Below are 9466 nucleotides of genomic sequence, written 5' to 3'. Positions count from 1 at the left end.
GCTCAGTGGTAGAGTGCTTGCCTAGCACTTGTGAGGCATTGGGTTTGATCCTCAGCACCACATAGAAATAAAGAAATATTTTTAAAAAAATATCAAGATACCATAATGATTAATATAAACTGTAAAATTTTAAAAAAATGTAAGACTTTTGTATATCAAAATATGTGAAGGTAAATAAAAATAAGTGAAAATCTGGGGAAAACTAGAATTGATATCACACAGGGCTAATCTCTCCAATTTACAAATTTCTAGAAATTGATAATGGGAAAAAAGCAACCCAAAACAGAAATGTGAAAAAAAAAAAATTAACAGAGAGTTCACAAGAAAAAAAATACAATTCGTTTTTAAGCATAATATGCAGAGCCTTATTAAAAATGATAGAAATCCACATTAAATTACTCTATATTGATAATTCTCATCTATCAAGCTGTTAACAAATTCAAGGGTTGTACACAGTACATTGGAAAGGCCCCAGAAAAAATAGGAACTCTCTCATACACTGAGATCTGCCCTCTCGTATCTGTGGTATTCAGACTGAATTCAACAATCATAGGTGAAAATATTTTTTAAAAATATTGTCATACTGAACACACATACCAACTTTTTTGTTGTCACTAGTCCCTAAACAATACAGTGTAACAACTATTTATATGGCATTTATATTGTATTAGTCTTCTAAGAAATCTAAAGATGATTTAAAAGTATGTGGAGAAAGTGCATAGGTTATATGCAAATACTATGCTTTTTATATAAAAGACTTAAGCATCCTTGTATTTCAGCATCCACAAAGGGGTCCTCAAATCAATCCTCTATGAATAATGAGGAGCAACTGTACTTGTGGGAGTTTAAAATGGTGCAACACCTAAGAAAGGAAGCATTTAACTAAATTATAAATGCAATGCCCACTGGCACGGTGATCCCACTTCTAGGAATGTATCCCACAGATGTACTTGCACATGTATAAAATGATATGTATACAAGCTGGTTCACCATAGTATGGTCTGTGATAAACCTAGAAACAACCCAAACACTACGGGGGGGGGGGGGGGCTGGATAAGTAAACAAGGCACTTAATAGACACTGTTTAAACACAGCTGTTTTTTTTAAGTGTTTTCTATAAACAAATATTATATTCATTCTAAATAAATACTAATAGGAAAAAATCTAAAGAGCATATAAAGAAAAAACAATAGGATAGAATTACTTAAATAGTATACCACATTTTATATAAAAAGAATATAGTACACTGGCATTTCTCCTACTATAAAAGGAAACAATTGACATCTATGGGAAATAAATTAAAGGTAGTTATCTAAAAAAGAGAGGTGAAGGGGGGGCAAAGCAGTTGGAAATCACATTTTCCGAAGCATGCCTGTGTCATTTTAACTTTTGAACCATAAGAACATGTTATCTACATTAAAAGAATTTTTAAACATTAAAAAGAATATTACAGAAAGAAGAGAAAGAGACACCCATAGATAAGATTTAAAACTAAGGTTTAAAGAGATTTTTTGCTCTGAAATTAGATGCTGAAAAGCAATCTTGGTGTGGTCATTACAAAAAAAAAAATGCTTTTTCCCCCTTCAATCAAGTTAAAGAATATGAAAATCTGTTTTTAAAAAGCTATTTAAATGAGTAAGAAATTTGGAAAGGGGAGAAAAATGTACAATGAGGACACTCTAATATAATGGTTCTCCAAGTATGGTCCCTGTACCAGCAACATCAGCAGCATGTGATAACTTGTTAAAATTAAAATTCTCAGGCTCCCACCCAGACTACTGAATCAGAAACTTTGTACTAGTCCAGCAATCCTGGTAATACCCTCAAGTCTGAGAGTCACATATCTTGTCTGGTTCTTCCCACAGGTTCAGATACGCCACCAGTCTGCATTTCAAACAAGCTCCAGGACATAGGACCACACTTGGATAAGCAAAGCTGAAGTCCTCCTGGGGGAAAAAGGTATGTAACCTTCATATGGTTGAGTTTCCCATGAAACCTGTCCTCAGTATCAGATGGAAAAAGTCCTTATACAGGCTTCCTAGCCAAGAGATATCATGGAGCTAGTTTCCTACATAAACTGTACACAGAAAATAAATGTTTTCAAATACATTCTTATAAAAACAATAACAACTATGAATCATTGAAATTCAACTTAAGGATGTCTCACTTGAAAAAACTTATAAGTGGACCTACAAACTTTCAGAAATTGGGCTAAGAAACAAAAATAATCCATATTCCATAAATTCTGCCTGTGTTGTGTGAACAACTTAACCTCAAATGCATTAACTTCCCACCATGTGCTTTCATGGAAAAGCACCAAGAAGTTTGTTTCCCTCAAACCCTTTTCAAAAAATTGTCCTCATGTTGATGAACACTGGTCTTCCATTTGTTTTACACAAGGAGAAAGATCTGTACAGGTGAAAGACCCACCGATTCCCTGTCCAAGAAAGACGCACGAGGCACTGGCTGCAAACGCAAGAGGTGATTTATTGATACACAGGCGCCTGCGGGTGCCCAGCGAAACCTCAGCCGGAGCTTCGGTGAACTGGCACACCGGGCTTTGGGGTACAGATCTTTTATAGGGTACAGTGGTCAGTTTCCCTCCTAGCACAGTAACAGGTATCTCATTGGCTCTTTTGAATCCAGCATATAGGTCACTTAAAGGGTAAACTTGTTTTTCACTATAGGTTCCTGGAAAAACCATATAAAAACCATTTGTTATTCATTGTATGGTTTTTCATTGTATGATCCCGTTTGCCCAACCGTGCCGGTTCCTTTCCCAACCATCCTGTCCTTTCTTAATCGGTTACACTTAACTGATTTTCTGAAAAATACATCTGACGTCTGTGCAGGTGCGGAAGCAAGCCCTGGTGATTTATTACTGGGCCTAAAGTTATTGGGCTGGGGTCTTTCATTCCCCCCTTTTTCTTTATCATGGATAGAATCTTATATCCATTGTTCTGCTTGCTCAGGTTCTTGGATTAAGCTTGTGTGTGACCCTGTTTGTTGTTTAAGCAACTGGTACTGTTGAGTTAGAACCATAGTTTGGATTATAGAAAGTCTCTCTCTCATGAATTGCACCAATCTATTGAGTATGCAGGGTCCAAACGTTAGGATTATTAGCAGAATAACTAAAGGTCCCGCTATGGTGGATAGCAAAGTAGTTAACCATGGGGATTTGTTAAACCAACGTTCAAACCATCCTTGTTGTGCTTCAAATTTTTTTTTTTTTTTTTGCCTTTTTGCCAACCTTTCAGTGACTTTTTTCATAGTTTCCCGGACCACCCCCGTATGGTCAGCATAAAAACAACATTGTTCCTTTAAAACCACATAGAGACCATCTTTTCTAAGGAATCACAGATCTAATCTCCTCCTATTTTGTAGCACGACTTCTGAGAGGGAAGAGAGAGATTTCTCTAAGGCAGTGATAGACTTGGTCACTTGATGTTAGACCCCCGATTTATCTAACTACACTGACTACCTAACTTTAAATCTGGCTTTATTTATTTATTTATTTTTTAAATTTGGGAACTCCTTACTGCTGTGAGGAAGGGGGACGAAGAGAATCTTTCTGGCTTCTTCAGGCTGAAAAGGGACGGCGTGGGGCAAGCAGTTTGGAGTCCCCCTTAAAAATATTGGGTCTATCGAGTGGTCCATGATGAAAGTCTAATTGAGAAGTAATAGGCTGGAGGGCCATTTGAGTGATGGGTGGTCTATAAGAGAAACAAGAACTTATTAGTACTGGAACCATATTGATGCAGTAATAAATGCCACAGCACAGAAATATGCCGATGAGTATAATGGCCAAGACAAAGATTAACAATGTTTTCTATCAGGCAGTACCAGGAACTAGGAGCTAGGATATTATTTCCACGAAAAAGTTGCTGATAACATGGCTTCCATCTGAGCAGGTAAATCTTTAAGGATATTTGTCACATTGTCAGAAATGTCAGGGATGTCAACACAACAACTAACATGTAGGGTTACAGATGTCTTTTTCTTTAAGATATAGTTTAATAATTTAATGCCATCTGATCCTGCAAAATCCTTTTATTAGTATAACCTCTGTGTCTAATAGAGAAAATTTTAATTTTGCTACTTAGGGCTGGATAACCATATTAGCAAACATCAAGCCTACCTGCGTTGGCTAGAAATAAAGGCCTTAGACTAAAACTATTCTAGCAGTCCCTTTGACAGTTATCAGGCATTTCTGTCTAAGAATCTCTTTTGTAGCCTCCAGTTTACTTATTTATGGAAGTTACATTTAACTATTATTATCATTTAAGATGTCCAGGAACAGCTGTGCTTTGGCTTTGACTGTCTTTGCTAAGTGTTTAAGATGAAGCAAGTCAAACTGACTTTTGTTTCTACCTATTGTTTACAGTCAGCTGAGTTATCCTGGGAGTCCTCAGGAACTTCATAGCAGCTTTTCAGTTCTGCTAGTGCCATTTGCGCTAGGATGGGTCCAGGCCTTGCTTGACCATATGGCGTCCCTCAGAAGCATCAGGGATGTCTCCCTTTTCTAATGACCCTCCTCTTTACAGCAAATGCACCGATTGGCTTTCTGTCCTCCACTGGTCTCATTAATCTCCCTGCTCAGGAGGTTATGTGGCCTAGAGTTGCAGAGCCCTTTGGAGAAGTCCCCTATTCCCTGATTCAGACTGACTCAGAGGGCAAGAGCCAAATATTGGTTTTCTTGGCCCTTTTAATTTAACTAATTTTAAAAACTTGATCTTAAACATCCAGCAAATAAGTTAACAGCCTTATATTAAGAGCACTGGGCTTTAATGTTTATCTCTCTATCCTGTAGGTGATAACTCCTTATCTTATGTTGACCCAGGTTGTGTTCTTAAAGCAATACCTCTTTAAAACATTAACAGGCAATCCTTAAACCATCTATAAGCAAACTACAAAACAAAACTAACTAGGGTAAAAACATATTTAGCTTATATAATAGCTACCTTGAATTCTGGCAGGGTTATACATCATAATTCCCTGTTTGAGATCCTAGTAATCTTGGCAAAAACCTACTTTTGGACACAACTTTAACTGTACTGAAATCTGGCTTACTTCTTTCATAGCCACTTTCACATGTAGTGAGATGGGACAGAGCCTTATCTCAAGTAAGGCAGGGCTCTTTATAAATCTCAAGTACTATAGTTCTGAAGCTGATCATTTTACAAAGTTTACATAAATTGTTGTTCAAGTTTAATATCACACCTAAAACATGAATTAAAGGCTGAAAGCTTTTAACCTCTTATAGAAAAGTTGTAATGTACTTTTCTGTTTTGCAATAAAACCTTTACACAGATTAGGCTCTCAGACCCTCAGAGTAGAAAGTAACATGGAACCGTACATATCTTATTGATAACAAGTTCAGTTTAGAACACAAATGATATAATTGAATCTCCAACATGTTTGTTTTTTTTTAAGCCTAAAATTACCATACAACTTTAGAACACCAGCTTGATATAATGTTCTTTTGAAGCTTCTACCTTACAGACTTGTATACCTGGAAGATATGAACACATTAATAACACCATAATTACATAAACCTCCTTTTGTTCACATTTTGAAACAATACTTGTAAACTTTTAAATTTAAGCAGAGTTAACATTTTATTAGGGCCTTTTTGAACACCTAGAGAAACTTATAAGCTTAATTTTGAGGACATCTTTACTTTTATCTGTTTACCCAATCTAAATTGAACCGTTTGAATCACGTGAATTAAAGATATTTGGATCTGTTTTTAATTTTTTAATTTTTTTTTTTATGAGCGCTCCTCATCTGTCAATTGTTATATCACTGTAGGATATATGGACATACACACATACAGACATACCGACATACAACACATAACAAGAGTGTGCACACATAACAATAATAAAGGCCTCGTAGCTTTTTGCAGATGAAATCTCCATTGCAATGTTTTTTTGTTTTAAAAAAACTTCACTGATCAGAAAAACATTAACCTAGGTCTGCAGGATCAGAATCACGAGCTCAAAAAAAAAAAAAATACAGAATCTAAGAAAAAACAAGAGTCCTAAAAAAAAAAAAGATGACTGGCCAGTAGTTAGTAAATACCATACAATTTACTTCTTGGTTTGGTCTAGTTTGAGTTCAGGTAAAAAGACACTTTTATCTTCTTTTTTTTTTTTTTTTTTTCCTTGGGCCTGAGCTCCAAGCTGCTTCTGTTTGCATATCAGCTTAAGCCCTGACCAAGGTCTGGAAGGAGCAGGGAAAAAAAACTGCTATTTTGAGCAGACACTTTAGGCCTAAGGCGTTTTAACCTTAAGTTATATTTCCAGGTTTAGATGTTGAAAATTATGACACAAATTTAAGAAGCAATTTCCAAAATTTAAAATTTTATATCTTTTTACACTAGAAAAACTTGTTCACATAAAACTGGAAATAGGATCTCTACCATCAGAAGAAATTTCTTTAGTACCTCTAAGCCACTTTGCTTGTTTTGAAGTTTTTAAAGTAGCATTGAGTTACATTAAATTTGTCCACACATTACCATATATATCTGAAATTAAGCTTTGAAAATTTTTAAGACTATTACTATTTAATTATTTAATGTCATTTTTATGAGCCAGACCAACGTTTTAATTTCTTTTCAGGCTACCCAGTTCAAAATTGAAACTCTTTAATTTTTTTTTTTTTTTTATCCCAAGTATTTAAGTTTTCTAGCATGAACTATCTGAAATCAAATTAAACAATTGCTTAAACCCAACTTTTAACTGCAAGATAGTGCAATGCTTTAGAAACCCATTCAGATACCAGATTGTTACAATAAAAATTATTATTATTATCTTTTTTAGACACACATTTAACCTAGATTATCCCTAAGAAACAATCAGACAACCAGATAAGAAAATATCTCTCCAGGTTTTGAACTTTCATTTAATTATGACTCCCATCAATGGCACCATAGACTTTCCCATGAGTGGACCAGATGTTTTCACGTAGGGGCAACTATAGGTGTAAAATCAAGGGTCCCAGTGTGACTGGCTTTACTGCATTCAGTGTCCCTTCTTTTTAAGTAAACAGAGGTAGCGTAATCCTTAAGATGTAGATAAGGACCCAGGGAACTCCCCAGAGCTAAATGGCTCTGGCAGCTGCTGGGAGTCCCTTAATCCCATCTTTCACCCATAGGATCAGTTCCTCCAGTTTGGTTTGACCTTAGGCATTAGGCATTTTTTTTTCTAACTTTTTAGTAGCCAGCTCCCAAAAAGTCCATCCTCTGCTTGCAGTTGTTTCGAGTGCTAGGCTTCCCCAAGAGAGCAGAGTGGGGACTCCTTAAAAGTCCCCTTGAGAGTGTTAAAATTTGTGACTGAAAATTTGGTTCCCATCTCTAAAGCCAATTAACACTAATTTAATAATGAGGACAGGGCTTTGAGAAAAGTCAAAGCGAGATGTTAAAGTTGTTATAGATTGTCCCATGTTAGTCTTAGATGGAGTGAGAAAGTGCAAAGGCAAGAAGACAGACACAAATATCAGACTGGACACAGAGAACGCTGCGCGGCTCGAGCACAAACCGAACGTACCTGACGGATTAGGGAGAGGAGGGATACCATCACCTCCGTCACCCACGAGTACAGTGTACTCTACAGAACATTGGAGGCCCCCCAAGATGGGCCTCCCTGAGCCCCTGGGACGTCTCCCAGGGTGGCAGGGGAGAAGTCCGAGTTCGTCAACTCCTTCTCAAGCTGCCCAGAATACAGAGCGATTATGCGTAATCGTACAGACGCTGCGCATGAACAGATAACAAGATAACAACCAGACAGACAGAGACACAAAATGACACGAACTGGCCAGCTTACCTCCCAGTGGTTATCGGGTGTTCCTCGGGCAGGGATCCGGACGGGGTTACAGGAGTTCTCCTGGCTGGCTCGCCAAATGAAAGACCCACCGATTCCCTGTCCAAGAAAGACGCACGAGGCACTGGCTGCAAACGCAAGAGGTGATTTATTGATACACAGGCGCCTGCGGGTGCCCAGCGAAACCTCAGCCGGAGCTTCGGTGAACTGGCACACCGGGCTTTGGGGTACAGATCTTTTATAGGGTACAGTGGTCAGTTTCCCTCCTAGCACAGTAACAGGTATCTCATTGGCTCTTTTGAATCCAGCATATAGGTCACTTAAAGGGTAAACTTGTTTTTCACTATAGGTTCCTGGAAAAACCATATAAAAACCATTTGTTATTCATTGTATGGTTTTTCATTGTATGATCCCGTTTGCCCAACCGTGCCGGTTCCTTTCCCAACCATCCTGTCCTTTCTTAATCGGTTACACTTAACTGATTTTCTGAAAAATACATCTGACGTCTGTGCAGGTGCGGAAGCAAGCCCTGGTGATTTATTACTGGGCCTAAAGTTATTGGGCTGGGGTCTTTCACAGGAATCTTCTGAATAAAACATTGTAGCTTAGCAGAGCGCATCACACACATCCAGAAGGCGGGCAGCTTTGGAGCAGCGGCGCCACAGCAGCCGTGAGATTCGGACCGAGCTTGAGCCCTCCCTGAGCCCCAGAGCTGCCCCAGACAACCACCCCGGCTCCCCGATGGAGCTCGTCCATCTGTCCCCAGCCCTGCCACCCAGCCCCAGGACCCACGCCTTGAGCGCCCCCCCCCACTTTCCTCTTCCTGGCACTGCCTGCCACCAACCCGCTGGCCACCATGTTGGTGGAGCTGGAGAAGGCCCTGCAGCTCCTGGGCGCCAAGGGGGCCATGGGGAGGGCGGCGAGGTGGGGGGGGGGGCAGCGACAAGGGCCGTGGCGGCCCCAAGCATAAAAGCAGCGGCAAGAAGAACCAGCTGGTCAGCCAGCTAGTGGTGGAGACGTGCGCAGGCTGAGCAAGCAGAAGCTTGTCGCTGGTGGGCATCTATGCAGAGGCCAGGAAGGTGGAGGGGTTCAACCAGCAGAACAGCTGCACCTACCTCAAGTACTTGGTGCACGCTGGTGCAGAGTGACTTGCTACTGCAGGTCAAGGGCACAGGCGCCACCGGCTCCTTCAAGCTCAATTGCCAAAAGCTGACGGCCAGCTAACAGTGCACAAACCCAAGAAGCAGGCAGCACCCCTGACCCACCAAGGGTGCCACAGCCAACAAGCACGCACCCCGGAAGGCCGCTGCCACAGAGGACAAGGGCAGCAGCAGCAGCAGCAGCAAGGACAAGAAGGCAGCGGCTGGGAGCAAGAAGTTGAAGAAGGCAGACAAGCCCAGTGTCCCCAAGGTGCCCAAGGGCTGCAAGTGAGCGCCCAGGCCCCACACGCGACAACGTGGAGGGGGACCTTCCCTGCTGGGCCACGACCTCCCCTCCCCTCCCCCACGCGCCGCTCTGACCTCACCTCCCCCATGCGCAGCTCTGGCCTCCCCTCCCCCAAGCGCTGCAGGGAGATTTTTGAAACAGCCCGGGTGATGCCCTGATTGGCTCTGGCCCTTAGCAATGGCCGTCGCCATGGTTAC

General features: G+C 40.4%; 1 long non-coding RNA gene across 3 annotated transcripts; it reads right to left on the bottom strand.

The window, feature by feature from the left end:
• Positions 1-2467: 2467 nt before the first annotated feature.
• On the bottom strand, positions 2468-8379 carry LOC139706916 (uncharacterized). Of its 3 annotated transcripts, XR_011708633.1 has the most exons (4): positions 7827-8379; positions 5445-5512; positions 3540-3713; positions 2468-2691 (listed from the first exon to the last, which is right to left on the bottom strand). It is a non-coding gene; the product is annotated as an uncharacterized lncRNA (long non-coding RNA). The 3 variants fall into 3 exon arrangements; XR_011708632.1 differs by lacking the exon at positions 5445-5512 and having other exon boundaries at positions 7827-8368; XR_011708631.1 differs by lacking the exons at positions 5445-5512; positions 7827-8379 and having other exon boundaries at positions 3540-4985.
• Positions 8380-9466: the final 1087 nt, after the last annotated feature.

This window comes from Marmota flaviventris, chromosome 9 (genome assembly GCF_047511675.1).
Source record: "Marmota flaviventris isolate mMarFla1 chromosome 9, mMarFla1.hap1, whole genome shotgun sequence".
In the NCBI taxonomy this organism is placed as follows: Eukaryota; Metazoa; Chordata; class Mammalia; order Rodentia; family Sciuridae; genus Marmota; species Marmota flaviventris.
Note: the sequence above shows the minus strand (reverse complement) of the source record. Positions and strands in the feature narration are given on the sequence as shown.